At 42.8% G+C, this 19,820-nt stretch overlaps 1 protein-coding gene across 2 annotated transcripts in view; it reads right to left on the minus strand.

The window, feature by feature from the left end:
- Positions 1 to 19,485, minus strand: part of CFAP92 (cilia and flagella associated protein 92 (putative)) — a 292,821-nt gene extending 273,336 nt beyond the window's left edge. The window contains exon 1 of one of the 2 annotated variants that reach the window (XM_069206631.1): positions 19,338 to 19,485. The gene's annotated coding sequence lies outside the window, so the exon portion shown is untranslated. The remainder of the gene's footprint in view (positions 1 to 19,337) is intronic. The other variant, XM_069206632.1, reaches the window with a different exon arrangement.
- Between the last annotated feature and the right edge of the window lie 335 nt (positions 19,486 to 19,820).

Below are 19,820 nucleotides of genomic sequence, written 5' to 3' on the forward strand. Positions count from 1 at the left end.
ATTTGCCGGTAAGCCAACCAAACATTTTTTTTAAACTGGATGTGGCAAATTGAAATGTTTGCAAGATGGAGAAAGGAAACAGAAAACTTCTAAATCAGTTGTATGAAGTTATGAGAAGAGAGGGAAGAAGTCATACAAAATAGACAAAAGCTCAACCAGCAGGCAACAACAGTTCAAGGAAATTAGAATGAGGATGTTTTCTGCTAGAGTAATTCAGAATCTTATTAAGAATATGAAGAAATACAGAAGGACAACAAAAGTATTTAAACAAAATATATAGTTGATAAGGCATTTGAGTTGAAGAGGAAACTTTTCAGTTTGATAATTAATAGGACGAGAGCGTTGGACAATGAAAAGAAACAGCCAAAGGAAAAGGCTTGATAATAAAAGTACTTTTTGTAAAATATTTAGTGGAGAATGGAAGAATACATCCAGCACCGTACATTACTTTAATGAAGAAGCATATTTGCAAGAGAACACATTAGTACATGCAGTGGATTAAACTGTTCGATGTTATGAAATGAAGGAAGGGACTCCAACTGAAAAAGAAAAGATTGTTCCCAGAGATAAGGAAACTTTGATAGCTGAAGATATTCAGGGGAGACATATACAGTGCCCTGTTTACCAGTGGAATTGTAGTAGTATTTGTACCATTCGGCAACAATCTACTGATTTATTACGAGCTTTTGTACGTGAATTTCCAAGTAGATCTCTTAAGAGAAAAATTTCAATTGTGCAGGGCGTAGATCCTTGCAAAGTAAGAAAGCTAACACATTTGCAAGGACATTCTTCAGCATGTTTGTCTAGGAAAGTGTGCCAGAGCACCTTTCATGACTTTAGAATGTTAGCAGTTCACCATTCAAAGATGAGAAGACACTAGCGGTATGTTTAGGAGAGATGAATCGAGTAATTTTGCATGGTACTGTACAAGAGGTAGAAAAAGTTTGTGACGATGCCCATTTTCAGGTGTTTGGTCCTGAAGAGGATTGCAATCTGAATCAGGAATTTGAAGGTGTAGATACTGTAGAAGAGAGTTCAGGAATTGGTACTGAGAACTTCCAGGAAGAGATTACAAAATTTATTAGAACTAGTTCTGAGAAGCCAACCTATATTTGCATTTGCTGTAGACGCACTCACTATAGGATACAAACACGAAATGTAGATGAATTTTCAAAAACTGAAGGAGTAAACGAGGTAAAGTGGCAAGAACTTGCTTCTTATTTGTTTGTAGAAGAATATTTTGTCAATTCAACAAGTAATTTGTAAGTACTGCTATAACAAGTTAGAGGACGAGAGAACACCATCTAGAGAAGTGTAAAATGGGCTAGAGCTTATAACTATCCCAGAACAACTACAATATTTAAATGTGTATGAATCTATTCTTATACAATCTGTACACCCATTTCAAGCAATTATACATTTGGAACCAAAGACAGGTAAATTGCATCCAACAGAGTTACAGAAAGACCTTAAATGAAGAATAGTTCATTGCCATTAGACTTTAAAAAAAGGTTGAAACAATAGGAGTTGAGAAAGACAATGAAGAAACACTTATGGTGTATCTACTAAGTAGAAGACACTTTAGCAAGAGATGGTTGATGTTAATAAAGTTAAACAGACCACATTATACCTGGTACAAAATAATGATTATTATAAAAATGTTGATGTTGAAAATAATATTGAAAATGCTGATGATGATGGTGAGACTTTGTCTGCAAGGGGACAAATAGAAAAAGTAGATTAATTCTGTTCAGAAAACATCTATGAGCATTACAACATATATCCATTACATTCTAAAGAATGGTGATGCCGTAGACCTGTACCAGATGAAACAAGCTAAGGGAGCTCTAATGAATGTTTGGGAAAGGTGTTTGGAGACTCACTGCTTTCCCAAACTTGTTTCCCAGAGGAGTAGGAGGTCGGTATGATAATCCACCGATACAAATACCAGCAGCTGCATACCGATCAATAAGATTATACTCAGAAGATGAAAGATTTAGACAGTGTATTCCATATATATTTCACCTTCTATTTGAGAGTGACTTGTCTAGACTATCATACACACCATATCATATCTTAAAAACAGGAGTTAATCTTCAAAATATGCTTTGTCAAGGTAAGTAAAGGTCCAGTTTTTACTTCTTGTATGAAATGCCTGTTCACTGATAAGGTTAAGTGAGCGTGGGAGCTCTAGCCGGGGGGATTGGACCCTAGTCCCCCATATGTGAAGAAAACATATTGGTAAAAGGTGAGTTCCCACTTATTTATATTGATTTATAGGCATCTAATTGCCTTCAAGAGTACCTAATTGTACAATATTCTATAAGCATAAGATGCTCCTTAATTGTTTGAGAGAAATTTCTGAGACAATAGTCAAGCTTGTGGTTTGTAAGGCTGTTTTAATTTCAGAATATAGTGCAATATATAGATGACACGTAGAACATAAAGAGTACTCAGCCAACACGTGTTTCGCCCTCTATGGGGCGTCCACCAGGGCTTTCTCAAGGCATAAACTGTACTTCAAGGTCTGCTTATAACAATGTTCAATGTACTAGGTTCCTAATTATGGTGGCAGCCAAAGGACGCAATTGATTGAATTTCTCGGAACGCTATTATAGCAGTTACTAAACGGACTGATTGTTATCTTACTAGTACATTGAACATTGTTATAGGCAGACCTTGAATTACAGTTTATGCCTATTCAGTGTCCAATGTTCAATAACTACTTAAAAATGTTTAATGATGAGTTACAACAGGAAGAAATGATTGCAGCCAAGGAGAGCTCTCAAAGCAGTCAAAGCTCAGCACCTTCAAGTCAGGATCCTCTTGGAAAAGCTATTATTGAAAATGAAACTGCAATAGCTATGAATGAAATGGAAACTGCAATGGAACAGGGTAGGCAAGAATCAGTAGACCTGAAACAGTTAGTTGGCCAACTGAACAAGAAGCAATAGGAGATTTATATTGAAGTAAAAGGTGAAACAGAACGTGGATCACAACATGAAAACAAGGAACTGGAAAAAGCTTTTTAAAGAAAGTTATCTCAGCTTATCTACAGAAAACTACAGATTTGAACTCATCATGTGTGGTAACAGCACCTACTGGACTAGCTGCACACAATATCAAAGGAATTACTCTACATAGACTTTTAATGCTGCCAGTTGAACATGACAATAAACTAGAATACCAGAAGTTATCAGGTGAAGCTTGTCATGAGGTAGCAAGAGTTTTGAAGAAAAATACGATTTTGATTATTGATGAGGTAAGCCTGGTTTCAAATCTCATGCTTGCCTTTGTCCACCTTCGAATGCAAGAGATTTTGAAGACTGAATATGATATTTTGTTTGGAGGGAAGAATTTGATTGTTTTTGGAGACCTATTACAACTTACTCCAGTTAAAGGGCAGCCTATTTTTAAAACTCTTTCACATGAAGAGACTTGAAACTCATTGGGAAGTATTGGTAATGTCAAAATTTGGCAATTTTTACAATTCAAAGAACTTGTGAAAAATGTGCGTCAAGCCTCTCATATGGACTACGGAAACATTCTAAAGGACATTAGAGTAGGACAAAAGAGGGAAAACATGTTGAAAAGCTGACTTATTGAGAAACTGTTTTTCCTGTAAGAACAAGGCAGCAGAGCTAATGTATAATTGTTGTAAATAGGGAAAACAGATAGTTGTTTGATGCCTACCATTCAAGAGTGTGCTGCTTTACTGCACAGATGAAAAAGAAGGTGTGAAGAAACGAAAAGTGGAAAAACATGGAAATATTGTTGGATACCAGTTGGATAATACTAGTGGTGTTAACTGCTATACTAATGTTGTTCCCAATGTTCTCTTCCATCTACCACATGTTGTAAATGCAATCCAGGAAAAACCACAGAACACGTTGCGCACAGCACTATTTAATTGCTTTCAACGCTTAAGTCGTTACAGAGTTGAAGTACAAACTGCTTCAGGAATTAGAGAACTGTTAGACAAGTATACTGGATCTGTTGTATTTAGTCTTAATGCCCAAGAAGTTGAACAGGAGTTTATTATGGTAATTTCTGGAATATTAGAAGGAAAAACTGTGAATATTGATTATATATTTTGACTCAATTCTATATGGAACTATGAGTGTGAAGATTGCTCTTTCTGATCTGCTACGGAAATTCAATCTGAACGATTTTTGTACTTAACTCTGCCAGATTGTAAAACTGTGCCATTTCAAAAATTACTAAAAAGAGTGACCAAAATATGACATGTCCGACTTGCAAATCACATGTATTTTCTACATTGATTATACAGAGGAGTAGCAAATACATTATAGCAATGTTTTAATGAAGCAGAGGTGATGGAACAAAATTAGATACCGAGATTACCAACTTTAAAGCTGGGCAGATTTCTATTTCTGATAAAACATATTGTACTTTGGCTATCATCTTCCATAAAGGAGTAAACATTGCATCTGGGCTTTTACCTGTATATTTGAAGAGTGAAAGTGGATTGGCATAATACAATGATAGCAGTCTCGAATTTAAACAGAAACTACCTTTTAAACTTCCTTGCTCATATTTATTGTTTCTACAACAAAAGTTCTAATGTCGGACAGTATTGGATGCAGTATTTTTTTTTATCTGGATCATTAGTACTACAGACATCATTCGGCCTAACAAGGGTGATGTCTTCAACAAAATGTGAAAAGATGTTAAGTACTTAGAAGGTTTCCTAATACTTTTTCACCAAAAAAACTGGTACTTTGTGTTCTTTGTTTATCATTCATCACTGGTTAAGATAATTTGGCCTATGAAGGATAATGTCAAGAACACCTATGGAAAAATAAACTGTGCATGAAGTTGTTGATACTGTATCTATGAAAAAAATAGTTTTGTACCAAGTATAACTACTATGAACATATTTGGAGAATCTGTAATTTATTTTAGTGCAGGAATTACAGGATAAGGTAAATTGTATTCAGAAATTAGAGTGAGTACAAAGTATGCTTATGTAAAGAAAAATATTGAAAGTTTAGAGTTATTATACATAGTATGGTCAGTTTTGAGTAACGTACTATGTGCTTATGCTTTTTATTCCATGACTGTTTTTCCCCCACTGTTCAGTGATGAGCAGCTATATTCACTTATTTTATAGTGTAATAGTATAGCAGCTGAACTTAGTGGAGAAGGAAACATAACATGTCCATAAAATATGTAATTGCTGTGTTAAAAATCAAAAGATGCTTGTATTTCGTTGATAATAATATAATTTACCAAGTTTCAATAGATGAACAAGTTACTTACTTTCAGTAACGCTTTTTCTGATGGATACACTAGCTACCTGTGGATTCCTCACCTTATGAATTCGTCCTTGCGCCAGCATCCGACGGAAAGTCTTCTTCCTAGCTGTCCACGTCGACGAGGACGTCATAATGGCACGGCTCCACGTGACTCTGTCTGACATCACCGTGCCAATATGAGGTCCTCGTCGGCGTGCTGACGTCAGTTTCACCTCATTTTTTTCGTGCCTTAGAGGCGAACAGGTGAGAACCGACCCATAAAAAACATAAAGAAAAATGCATATACACAAGAATACTTCCCATAATTGCATATATTCACATGAAATATAAGTATCAGATTACACTCATAAATACATATATATATACATAAACAAATATAAACTTTTGCAAGATATCTGTGCAATCAGGCAGGCAACAGGGAGGTGGGAGGGACCGTGAGGAATCCACAGGTAGCTAGTGTATCCACCAGAAAAAGCGTTACCGAAGGTAAGTAACTTGTTCTTCTGATGGATACAACTACCTGTGGATTCCTCACCTTATGGATAGAGTCCCAAAGCAGTACCGCACTCGGTGGTGGGTGCCCGCCTGATTACACCAAAAAATCCTGCAATACCGAGCGTGCAAAGTGGCCATCCCTCCTCACCTTAGAGTCCAAACAGTAATGTTTTGCAAAGGTATGGAGGGACGTCCAAGTTGCCGCCTTACAAATGTCCACTAATGGAACTCCTCTTGCTAGGGCCGAAGTGCCCGACTTAGCCCTAGTGGAATGGGCCCTGATACCCTCAGGGGGAACTTTCTTCGCCAGTGAGTAACAAACTTTTATACACAGGATGACCCACCTGGAGATTGTTCGTTTCTGGACCGCTCTGCCCTTCCGCTGTCCAACATACCCTACGAACAGCTGATCATCCAGACGAAAGTCTTTTGCTCTCTCCAAGTAGAAACTAAGAGCCCTCTTAGGGTCCAATCGATGGAGTCTCTCTTCATCCTTAGAGGGGTGGGGAGGAGGGTAGAACGAGGGAAGGGTAATAGTCTGTCCCATATGAAAAGAAGTGACAACTTTTGGCAGAAAAGCTGCCCTGGTTTTCAGCACCACTTTATCAGGGAAAAACATGGTAAATGGGGGTTTAACGGAAAGGGCTTGAAGCTCCCCAACCCTTCTAGCGGAGGTAATTGCAATCAAGAAAACAGTCTTTAGGACTAAGGGGGTCATTACGACCTCAGCGGTCTTGCAAAAAGACCCCCGAGGCCACGGAAAACAGAATACCGCCATTGCCGGTGGTATTCCTGGCTCCCTATTATGACATTTCCGCTGGGACAGCGGGCGGTAACAGTGTTACCGTCTGCTGGCCCAGCAGAAATGTCACATCAACATTGCTGCCGGCTCGTAATAGAGCCGGCGGCAATGCTGATGTGCAGCGGGTGCAGTAGCACCCGTCGCACATTTCACTGCCCTAAATTCGGGCAGTGAAATGCGCGACGGGGCTATGCCTGGGGGCCCCTGCACTGCCCATGCCAAGTGCATGGGCAGTGCAGGGGCCCCCAGGGGCACCCCAAGTCCCTTTACCGCCAGCCTTTCAATGGCAGTGTGTACCGCCACGGACAGGCTGGCGGTCGGGGACTCATAATCCCCAGGGCAGCGGTGCTTGCACCGCTGCCCTGGGGATTATGACCGCCAGGCGGAATCCTGGCGGTATATTGGAGGGGCCGGCGGTATGGCCGTGGCAATTCCGCCACGGTCATAATTGCTGGCGGAACACCGCCAGCCTATTGGCGGTGTTACCGCCAACTTACCGCCGGCCGCCAGGGTCGTAATGACCCCCTAAGTATCTCAACAGGCATGAATGCATAAGCTCGAAAGGCGAACCCATCAGAAATGTCAACACCAGATTCAGATCCCACTGAGGCATGTGAAAGGGCGTGGGAGGAAACTTATTAACTAATCCCTTTATTAACCTATTTACAATCGGACATTTGAATAAAGAAGGCTGGGCCGGAAGGCAAAGAAAAGCCGACAGAGCCGCTATATAGCCTTTAACTGTAGCTACCGTGCAGCCTTTCTTTGCTAAATCAAGAGCAAACAAAAGAACATCTGAAAGGTGGGCCGTTAAGGGATCTTTTTGATTCTCTCCGCACCAAACCACAAATTTTGCCCACCTACCGGCATAAATGGATTTAGTGGAGTGTCGCCTGGACGATAGAATAACATCCACTACATCCGGTGGGAGAGAAAAGGAACTCAGGTTGCCCCGTTCAATCTCCAGGCATGAAGGTGCAGACTCTGGAGGTAGGGGTGTAGAACCTGCGACTGTGAGAGGAGGTCTGCCCTGAGTGGGAGACGGGGCGGAGGGCACTGAGAGAGTTGAAGTAGGTCTGTGTACCACACCCTTCTCAGCCAGTCCGGTGCCACCAAGATGACTTGGGCCTGGTCTTGACGAACCTTCCTCAGAACCCGAGGAATCAAGGGTATGGGGGGGAACGCGTAAAGCAACTGGCCGCTCCAGGACATCTGAAATGCGTCCCCAACTCTCCTTGCAACGGATACTGGAGGCTGCAGAACAACGGACAGTGCACGTTCTCCCGAGTGGCGAATAGATCCACCTGAGGCGAACCCCACATCCCGAAGATGTAGAGGACCAGGTCAGGATGGAGACGCCACTCGTGATCAACTGAGAAGTGACGACTGAGACCGTCCACACGTACATTCAGAGCTCCAGCCAAATGATTTGCTATTAAGCAAATCTGATGGTCCTGAACCCAGGACCAGAGTCGCAGAGCCTCTCTGCAGAGAAGGTACAACCCTACTCCTCCCTGTTTGTTTATGTACCACATTGCGGTAGTGTTGTCCGTCAGGACCTAAACCTACTGACCGCGAAGGGAAGGGAGGAAGGCCTTGAGCGCCAAACGTATCGCCTGCAACTCCAACCGATTGATGTGCAACATCTGTTCGGCTGGAGACCAATAACCCTTGATCTCCATGTCCCCCAGATGAGCTCCCCACCCTAGAGTGGAAGCATCCGACACCACGGTGGCCACAGGCGGTGGTAGCAAAAACGGTTTTCCTTGGGAAAGGTTGCCGTCCGCTATCCACCAACGAAGATCCGCCACAGTGTCCCTGGAGTTCCTTATGGAATCCCCGAGATCTCCCTTGTGCTGGAACCACTGCCTGCGGAGGCACCACTGAAGAGCCCTCATATGCCAGCGTGCCTGATTTACCCACAGAATGCAAGAATCAAACAGACCTAGCAGGCGTAAGACTTTGAGGACTGGAACTGCAGCTCCATTCTGAAACATTGGAATCAGCGCCTGAATTTCTCGAACCCGCTGAGGCGGGGGCTAGGCCCGAAACAATGTTGTGTCCAATACTGCCCCTATGAACAGGAGGCATTGAGAGGGCTCCAGGTGAGATTTGGGTACATTTACTCAAATATCCAGATCGACCAACAACTGGGTTGTCATTCGCAGGTGAGACAACACAAGCTCTGGAGACTTGGCTTTTATCAACCAATCGTCCAGGTAGGGAAATACCGCTACTCCCCTCCTTCTGAGATGTGCTGCAACCACTGCCATCACCTTCGTAAAAACTTGAGGTGCTGAAGTAAGTCCAAACGGAAGGACCGCAAACTGGTAGTGTTGCGTCCCCACCACAAACCGGAGATACTTCCTGTGCGACTTGATTATCAGAATATGAAAGTATGCATCCTGCAAGTCGACAGACACCATCCAGTCTACTTCGTTCAACGCCAATAGTACCTGCGCTAGGGTCAGCATTTTGAATTTCTCCTGTTTGAGGAACAAATTCAAAATCCTCAAGTCCAGGATCGGTCTTAGACGACCGTCCGCTTTGGGAATCAGGAAATATCTTGAATAACACCCCTGACCTCTTTCCTGCACCAGCACCAACTCTATTGAGCCCTTTGATAACATGGCCAGAACCTCCTGTTGTAACAACAGAAGATGGTCTTCTGAACAAAATGAGGGACGGGGGGGAAAGGGAGGAGGGGACTCCTGAAAGGGGAGAGAATATCCTTTTTCCACAATCCTTAACACCCAAGAGTCCGTTGTAATCGACTCCCACTAACGGAGAAAAAGACTCAACCTTCCCCCTACAGGAGGGGTGTGAATGATAAAGTGGGGAAAACTAGGGCTGCTTCTGCTGTTGTCCACCGGAGGAGAAGGATGAAGATGAAGGCTGCTGGACTGGCCCTCTTGCTCTACCCCTACCCCGCCCTCTAAAGGCACGATAGGGTGGATTGGCAGGTTGCTGGGCCAAGTATTGGGACCTCCGAAAGGCAGAACCACGTGCAAACCCCCTGAATCTGTGAAAAGGTCTATAAGATGTAGCTGTGGCAGTTTGTAAGCCCAAAGACTTAGCTGTTGCTCGACTGTCCTTAAACCTTTCAAGGGCAGAATCCACCTTCTCTCCAAACAGCTTTTCACCATCGAATGCGCATCCGTAAAAAGAGAGCCAAAGGACCTTTGTACCTCCTGCGGCAGATCTTTGACCATCTCCTTAGCAGAGTCCATAAGGGCGTGGACATACCTGCCCAGCACACAAGTAGAATTTGTAACCTTGAGCGCCATGCTACAGGATGAAAAGATCTCCTTAGAAGACTGCTCCATCCTCTTGGACTCCCTATCAGTTGGAACTCCAGGGAATGTTCCAGGAGCAGACTTCGCGGAGCAAGACGCCTGGACTACTAAACTTTCAGGAGTCAGATGACGTAATAGAAAAACCGGATCTCCTGGTGCGCCTCTATGCCTCATCGCTACTGCCCTGTTCACTGCAGGAGTCGTAACCGGCTTCCTCCACAAATCCAATATAGGCTCAGTCAAAGCCTCATTGAAGGGCAGCAAAGGATCAGCGCTGGACGCAGAAGGGTGCAACACCTGAGTCAGCAGGTTGGTTTTCACCTCCGCTACAGACAAGGGCAAGTCCAGAACCTCTGCTGCTTTTCTGACCACCGCATGGAAGGATGCTGCCTCCTCCGTAAACTCCCCCGGAGATGCAATGTCCCACTCCGGGGAAGTATTCAGGCTGCTTGCAGTCGCCAGACCTTGGTACTCATCAGAATCAATTTCGCCCTCCTCCAACTGCCTGTACACTTCCTCTTCCAGTAGTCGTAAAGCCTTTCTACGAGACCAAAGGCGTGTTTCCAAAGTCGGCGTCCATAATGAATCCATCGACGCCGAAGACTTCGAATCCCGGTAGGGCACAGGAAGAGATGGGTGACTCTTAGCATTACCCGGCGCCGGCATCGGCGCCAACACGGACTCCAATGATGTCCTCCGCGGAGTCGGCTGGCTGGAAGGCGATGGGGCCAGCCGGGAAGGAGACACCATTGATGTCGAATGGCGTGGCAATGGCGTCGGCTGACGCGATGGTGGAGCCACCGACACAGGTGGTGAAGATCTCCCACGAGGAGACATCCTCGGCGCCGATCCGACACCCTCAGCAGGGCAAAAAGGCATAAATGGAGCCGCCTTATACGGCGCCAGAGAGCCCAAATCAAATGCCAATGTGCCCGTGGGACCCACTGGTACACCAGCAGGAGCCATGGACTGAAAAACAGCATAAATTGCATTTAAAAATGCAGCCGGATCCGCCCCTGGAGCCGGGAAAGCAGGATATTGCCGAGTAGATGACTGTCCTTGAACCTGCTGTACATCAGGCTCCTGTGACACCGGCGAAAACTGAGGACTATGATGAGTAACCTCAAAGACTGACGGCGCCGGAGATAACTCCGGACTCCTGGGCTGAGGCGTCACAGTAGGGCTCATCTCCCATGTCTTTTGGCGTTGAGAAGACGGAGACCTCGACCTCGATCGGCTCCGCTCAGACCGGCGCCGAGAGTCATGACGGCGCCGTGAATCATGATGACACCGCTTCTTATGCTTCTTTGGTGGAGCATGGGAGGAATCTTTCTTATGGCCCTTCTTCTTCGCTTTCGCCAGAAAAAGCTTTGCCTCTCGCTCTTTACGAGCCTTAGGGTTCATACTCTGGCACGACGAACACCCTTTAACGTCATGCTCAGAACTAAGGCACCAAATACAATCCGAATGTGGATCGGTCACTGACATCCGACCTCCACATTCCGTACATGGCTTAAAACCGGACTTCTTTGGAGGAGACATTGTAACCACCAAAAATGCAACAGTAATCAACGAGCCAGGAAGAAAAACCGTTGGCGTCGAAGGCACGGAAAAAAGGAAAACTGACGTCAGCATGCCGACGAGGACCTCTTATTGGCACGGTGACGTCAGACGGAGTCACGTGGAGCCGTGCCATTATGACGTCCTCGTCGACATGGACAGCTAGGAAGAAGACTTTCCATCGGATGCTGGCGCAAGGACGAATTCATAAGGTGAGGAATCCACAGGTAGTTGTATCCATCAGAAATAAAAATTATATAAAAGTTTAAGTATTATTTGTGGGTTTTTTTTCTCTTTAATACAGATCAAATGACAATTTATTATGACAAATAAGCTTAAGTAATTATTTGTTGCTTCATTATTCCATAAACCATACATACACTTATTCACCCATTCACTCAGTGTTAGAGTCAGTTATCCACTCATTCACTCATTTGTATCCTTATGCACCAAGTCAATCATGTATGTATCAACTCATCCACTGTAACACTAATATATACAATACATTATTCACCCCCCAGTCAGTTACCTGCAAAAGCACTCATGCATCCAGTCATTTACCCATAAATCCAGTCATACACACTATGACTTACTTGTAGATGTACTGACACACCCAGTCAGTCAGCCATTCAGCCACTGATGCACCCAATAACTTACCTATACAGCCACTCCTACACCGAGTCAGTTATCAATATACTCACTCATGCACTTATTCACTCACCCATACACTCATTTATGCATTCACTCACTCACTAAAGCAGTTACTCACACACTCTGTTACTCACCAATACACTGACTCATGCATAGAGATACTCATCCATATAAGCATTCACACACTCAGTCACTCGACTATAAAGATACTCATCTATTCATTCACTAACCTGTACAGGCAGTTCAACACCCAGATATTCACACATTCGGCCACTCATACACACAAACTATCATGCATACAACTCAGACATGCAGTCACTCACCCATACAGATACGTATGAAACCACTCACTCACCTATGCAAACACCATTACACCCAGTCTCTCACCCATTACAGAGACTTATGAAACCAGTCAGTGAGCTATTCATATAATTAAGCACTGAGTCAATCACCTACACAAGCATAGACTCTCCCAGTGACTCACCCATTCAGTTTCTCATGCACACAGTCAGTCAGCTATAATTGCATATATACAACTAGACACGCAACCTTACAGGCAGTCATGCACTCAGTCACTCGGCAATACAGCTATACATGCAGCCAGTTACTTGCCCATTCAGTCATTCACTCATGCAGTTAGTTATCCATACAGACACTTATACACCTAGTGACTCAACCACGTAGACACTGATGGATCCAGTCACTCACCTATACAGCAACTAACGCAGTCACTTACTCACCTATATGGATACCTAGACACTCACCCATTCAGCCACTCATGCACCCTCCCTCTCACCCATACAGCCACTCACAGATCAAATCATTCATGTATACATATAGTTGCACATGCAGTCACTCACTTATACAGATATAGGGGGTCATTACAACATGATCCATGCTGTCACTTACCCTTAGAGGCATTCACACAATCTGACACTCATCTGTAGATGCACTCAACTCACACACCCCGTCTCTCACTGATACCAGCAGTTATGGACTCAGACACTCACCCATTTAACCAAAGAGACGAGCAGTCACTTATATAGCCAGTCACTCACCTACACAGGCATACATAGAGCCAGTAACTCACCCACACAACTGCTCATACTCTTGGTTACTCACCCATACAGGCAGTCATGTACAAAGTCACTCACTGATACAGCTCTACACGTAGTCAGTTATTCACCCATACTGTTACTCATACATTCAGTCACTTAAATGAACAATCATTTAGATACCCACTTACGCACCCATTATTTGACTGACACAGACAATTACTCACCCATACAGGCACTTATGTACTCAGACATTTAACCATTCAGCCAGTCACAGATGCACCCACTCACCTGTACAGACACTCATGCACTCACTCACTGAACCATGCAGCCATTCACACACCCATATATTCAACCATTCAGTTACTTACACACTGATTCACTCACTGATACAGCCACTGATAGACCAAGTAACTCATCCATAAACCCACTTCACATACAGTCACTTGCTTTAAAGACACGTATGCACCCAGTAACTGACCCATGTCCTTACTGACACACTCTGTCACTCAATCATAGAGTCACTCATGTACAGAGACACTTACCAATGCACCAACTCACACATACAGACAGTCAACCATACAGACACTCATGCACCCAGTCCCTCACCCATAAAGCCACTGATGCACCCACTCACTCTACCATACAACCACTTATGCACTCAGTCACTCACCTGTACAGCCATACACATATCCAGTCAGTCACCAATGCAGTCACTCACACATCCAGTCACTTACCCATGAAGACACTTCTTCATCCAGACACTCAATATTCAGCACTTACACATGCAGTTACTCATCCAAACAAACATGCATGCGCGTAGTCACTCAACTATAGAGCACTGATACATCCATGTACTTACTGATATAGACACTGCCACACTCACCCTCTCATCTGTGCAGCCACTCACACACCTAGAGACTCACAAATTCAGCCACTCCTGCAACCACTAAGTCACTCATATACTAACACACTAGCCAAGTCGTTAAACCACACAGATATTTACACATGCAATCTCTCACGTATATAGACATTCATGCATGCTTTCACTCACCCATATATCCACTCATACACTCTGTCACTCTTCAAACATATCAATATACTTGTTTTGTACAAAAAGGATGTGGTCCTAACAAGGACCATTTTTTTTATGTTTTTGTATGTTTTGTGTTTTTTAACTAATTTTTTTTTTAATTTTGTGTTAAAAAATAATATTAGTTGGTACTGCAACTGGAACAATCCCACATTTGTAGAAAAACAGAAAAACCCAGAGGGAAAAAAAAACAATATTTGTGCATGTTGATAGTATTTTGAACATTGGACACAACTTGCTCTCCAATACTCAGAACTTTATTGTAATTTTTGCAAAAAAATACCATCTTGTCCAAGCTCAGGAATTGAGGAGGAATGATTGAAATGACATCTCCAACAGAAGTCTGTACTCCTTGTTGCCCAGAGGTTGTAACACTGCCATCTGCTTCCAAGCGCTGCATCTCTGCAAGAGCCATTCGGGTTAAATGCATTGTACTTAAGTGCTTGTAGATGCTGCTCGTGCCACAGGAATACTTTCTTTCACTCCCCCTGGATAAAATCTTATTACACAGCATGCACATAACTTTTTGTGCATTTACCTTTTTTTCTCCCTCTGGTATGCTAAAAAACTGCCAGACAACACTTTCTTTCCTTCTTGGTGGAACTACTTCCTTCTCATCCAAGACAACTGGATCTTGCACCGCCTGGTCCTGCTGTGAAGCTGCCATTATCTTCTCCAAAGAAAAGGAATGCAAAAACACAGGAGCAATAGCTGTGCCTCACATAGACAAGTGTGAAATCAGACAGCCACTCCCTAGATCAGTTAAAATAGGTGGGCCTGTCACTATTTGAAAGGTAAAAATGATTTCACCCAATTAAAACCTTTTTTTTTTGGTCACATGGGGTACGCGACGTCACTGTGCATCCGTCATGATGGAAGCGCGGATTGTTGAAACATATTTAAATGTTGTTAGAAATGTAATTCTAGTGTAAAATGTTTAGTTTTAAGGATATTGTAGTAAACCTCTGTTTGCAATGTCAACATTAAAAAACAGTATATATGTGTTTAAGGTGACTATAAAAAACGCTGATGTCGCGTACCGACCGCGAATCCGGAAATACATGCAGACATGCTGCGCAAAGCCATCACGACTTTTGAAAAAAGTGATTAAAACGTATTTGAATGTATTCAAAATTATTAGTATGGCAGCTATATTAAACCCTTATTAAGTTACTCATGTAAAATGTGTTTAACATATATTATTATGTATATATATATATATACACACACACACACATATATTTATATATATATGTATACATATATATATATAGGTATTTTATACTCTTATATATCATGGTAGAGTCTCGTATTATGCACGAAGATTAGCGTATGGTACTCAACTGTTATTTGCTTGAAAAAAAAAAATACAATTTGACAAAATATACAAAACAATAGTGAAAATTTCAAAAATACCAGAATGTTATAGATACATAAACATCGTTAAAAAAAACCTTTAAAATTCACTGAAAAAACACAGGTTATAGGGACGTTGTACTTAGGTAATGGAATATAAAAAAATACAAATTCACAAAACAAAAACAAAGGTTAAAGTGATGTTATAGTTAGGAAGGCATTTCAAACCTACAAAACCACTGAAATTGCCCAGTTATAGTTACATCAGATAACTATCTCTTGCACACCCATAATGCACTGCTTATGACCTCAAATATTACATCACTCATGACATGATTATTGACATCACTGATAGCATCATGATGACATCATCCACAAAAAAATCTCAAATATGCACTGATGCCATCATAAAAAATGTGTAAATCCACACACACAACTACTAACACACTAATGTATACACCCATAACACTACCGACAGACTTGCACTCACTTACTCACTCACACAGCACTACCACAACCACCATCACTCACCATAGATTACTAACTCAGCTACTCATACAACTACATAGCTATTCACACTCTAACTCACACACTCATATAGCCACTCAGATGCCAATTCATACACCTGTAGAACCACTTACAAAAAGAAATAACATACCCACATTATTATACCCACTCACTCCCTCATGTAAGTAGTCACACACCCATGCACTCAGCTATCTACTCACAAACACATGCACTCACTCTCCGATGCTGACACTGACACACAAAGTAACTCATCTCTACGACAACTACCACACACACTCGCTCACCTATACAATAACTGATACACCCAGTCACTCAACCATGCAGCCACCAAGACACCAATTCACTTACTTAAAACTACTCACACATCCACCTATTTTCTAAAACAGTGACTGATACAGCCTGTGACTTATGTATACATTCACTCATACACTACTTAGTCACCCATACAGTCACTCACTTTCCCAATTAACCACCAATATAGTTACTAACAGATCAACACACTCACCCATACAGCCGTTCACACACCCACTCACTCATCCATGTGGCAACTCATAAACAACTCTCTCACCAATGCACACACTGACACACTTAGTCACGAACCGGTGCAGCTACTCACACATCCATTCACTCTCCTATGAAGGTACAGACAGATCCACACACTTAAACAAAAAGGTAGCAATACATCTACTCCATCACCCATACAGGTACTCACTCACCCAGTCACTCACTGATACAGGCAGAAACACACTATCTCACTCAACCACACAGCTACTCACACTACCAGTCACACATCTATACAGCCACTTATACTCGGTTGATGATGTCATCAGTTATGTCTTCAGTGATGTCACTTTATATGTCATCAGTGATGTCACTGACCAGGTCATGAGTGATGTAATATGTGAAGTCATAAGCAATGCATTTCGGGGGTGCAAGTTATAGTTAGCTGACATAACTATAACTGGACAGTTTCAGTGGTTTTGTATGTTTGAAATGTATTCCTAACTATAACATCACTTTAGCCTTTGTTTTTTTCAGTGACTATATATATGTCCACACACACACATATACAAGCACTTATTTGTGCTGCATGAGGACAATAAGCTTCTGTTCAATTTTTTTCATGGATCATCAACACAAACCCCTCCCTGCATTGAGAAGTGGGTATTCCAGCTGTCAGATGAATCATTTAGGGTGGAGAACAAAAGGGAGTCCCTGAACCCCGCAGATTAACTGTCCAGGCACTATGAGGCAGCAAAGTATCAGGCAGGTAAAGAAGACGGAGTATGTCCAATATGTAACAGAAAAGTCTTCAACCCTACCAGTAAAACTGAGCATCATCAAAGAAGCCACCCAAAGCATTTCAGGCGTTGGCATCAAGACATTGGGGGGGGGGGGTGTAGAAATCACATTGGTTCCAGAGGGTCCTGAAACACAAAGAGCAGCAATCAGGTTGTTCAGCATCCCCCATGAGTGGGCAGTGGGTACCAGTTGATATCTCCTTCAATGTCATTGCCCCGTTGTTCCAGACAGCTTGGTAAGTTGCATGGTCCAGAAAGCACACACTGGACATCAGGGCATTGTGAAGGCTAAAAGCCATTTACGTGGCAAGTTCCCTCATTAGATGAAATTGTAGGGACCACATTAAGCAATTGCAATCTGTGTCAGGCCACAAGAAGTCCTTATCCCCGATCCCTATTATCATGGAAGAGCGGGTCCGCAAACCCTAGGTATGTGCTAGGAGGGACTTACGTAGCCTTCCAGAAGGCACACAAATGATGATTGTGATCAATGATTACCCCAAGTATACAGAGCGAGACATAGTGACCACTATCACAGCGGAGGATGTGTTTCCGAAGTTGCAGAACACTGTGGCTACCCATATGATGTTAAAAGAGAAAACTGTAAACAGTCAGGAAATGTTGGAGTACTTTAGATCCCTGAACATTATGTATAACAAAAAAAGTGGCACAGCGACGGCTGTAGGCAGATGGTGAAGCCAAAAAGGTCATGAGGACCGTGAACAAAGTAATTTGCAGTGCACACAACTCACAAAAACCAGTAGAGTGGCCACTTACTCATTCCTTCAGTAATAGACAGACCCCTCACGCTGCATCTGGGCAGGCACCCAGCAGGCGGACATGGCCCAGTGGTTCAGGATGTCATTCCTCATCACTATCAAAGACCATAAATTATTCCAGCATCAACAGCAGAGACATCATCAGGTCAGCATTCTCTAGCCTGAAGATGATGAGACACATCGTACTGATGAAAGACCGCCAGCCAATGTAGGATGTTTGAGCTGGAGCCGTGGCGAGTGGTGCGCCAATATGGTACTATGGTGACTGACTCCTCGGAGAGAAGATGAGGTTACCCAAAATGTCAGCGTACACTTCCGGAGTGAAGTGAGTATACCACGGGTAAGGAGGGAGATGTTAAGATGTTATTTATACTGACAACTGAGTTTAATGTTTAGCTTTGTGGCGACATCAGAGAGAAAGTAAACCTTGTATACATCCTCATGTCAAGTGATGTTCAAATACTGTTCATCAGTCTATTAAAACTACATTTGAATATGGGCAGTTTTGGATGGAAGTGAAAACGATTGGTCTGTCTAGAATATACTTCTAAAAAATTGAGAAAAGTACAATATAGAGCAGGCAGTACATTGTAGGTAATAATTAAATGAAAGATGGCCCCGGAAAAAACACACCACTCTTTCTTTGCATGATCAAGAGTTAATTTTCCATCCGAACAAATTACTACCCATTTCTGGGAGATAAAGGATTCCTTAAAAATATTTTCACATTAGAAAGAGATCAATTTTACACGTTTACCAAAGCAGTAGGAAAGAGATTCTGGCTCCCTAATTAGGCAATCTTTTTTGTTTTCGAACAAAATCAAATGGAAGAGAAAGGCACACAAACATTAGCTTGTTTCCCAGTTGGACACGCCAGTACCCACCTGTGTTACATTTCGTGACATAAAGAATCTGACGTGTTGCGGACACCAACGGAGGGAGTAAAAAAAAAAGAAGAAAAAAATCAAAACCGGAAAAAGACAACGGGTTATGGGGAATGCCCCCTGCACCAAAGACCAAAACTCAAAACTAAACAACTAAACAGCGGTGAAGTCTCATTTGGTTCTAAAATCGAACACTGTGTCTCGCGGCTGCACTGGCTAAGAGCTCGACAGCCAAAGCTGCATTTCCATTTCGCTTACCTCCTGTGTTTCTCAGTTTTTCTCTCTTTAATCACTCTTAATTCCCGTAGTAAGTTTGCCCGCCTGCAGTCCGTTGAGTGCTTGTATGTTCCGGCGCAAGGAGACAGCGGCCATGGAGCACTGTTGTCCGACTCGTTGTTAAGGCAACAAGCCGCTGGTGGCAGTGCCCGGGGCGCTCCTTTCAAATCTCAGTTCCAGTTCAGCTAGTGGGAAGGCTTGTCTTTTAGGAAGGTTGCTGTGCACAGCGCTTTCTGGTTAAAAGAGCAATTGCTTAAAATCAACCTATTTATTCTTAATAAGTGTTGCTTCGTCTCAACGTGAACGTGACCCGCTCAAAGGCTGCTTTGTAGGCAGGTAGTTTAGAATACTTCGTAAGCTCCCATCATATAAGGAAATTTAAGCAATACCCACTTTTAAAACATTTTCTGCTATCATTGAACAGCATGTTACTTTCTACTATTCTTTGGTCAGCTAAACAAATGC

This window comes from Pleurodeles waltl, chromosome 9, assembly GCF_031143425.1.
Source record: "Pleurodeles waltl isolate 20211129_DDA chromosome 9, aPleWal1.hap1.20221129, whole genome shotgun sequence".
NCBI classification, from domain to species: Eukaryota; Metazoa; Chordata; class Amphibia; order Caudata; family Salamandridae; genus Pleurodeles; species Pleurodeles waltl.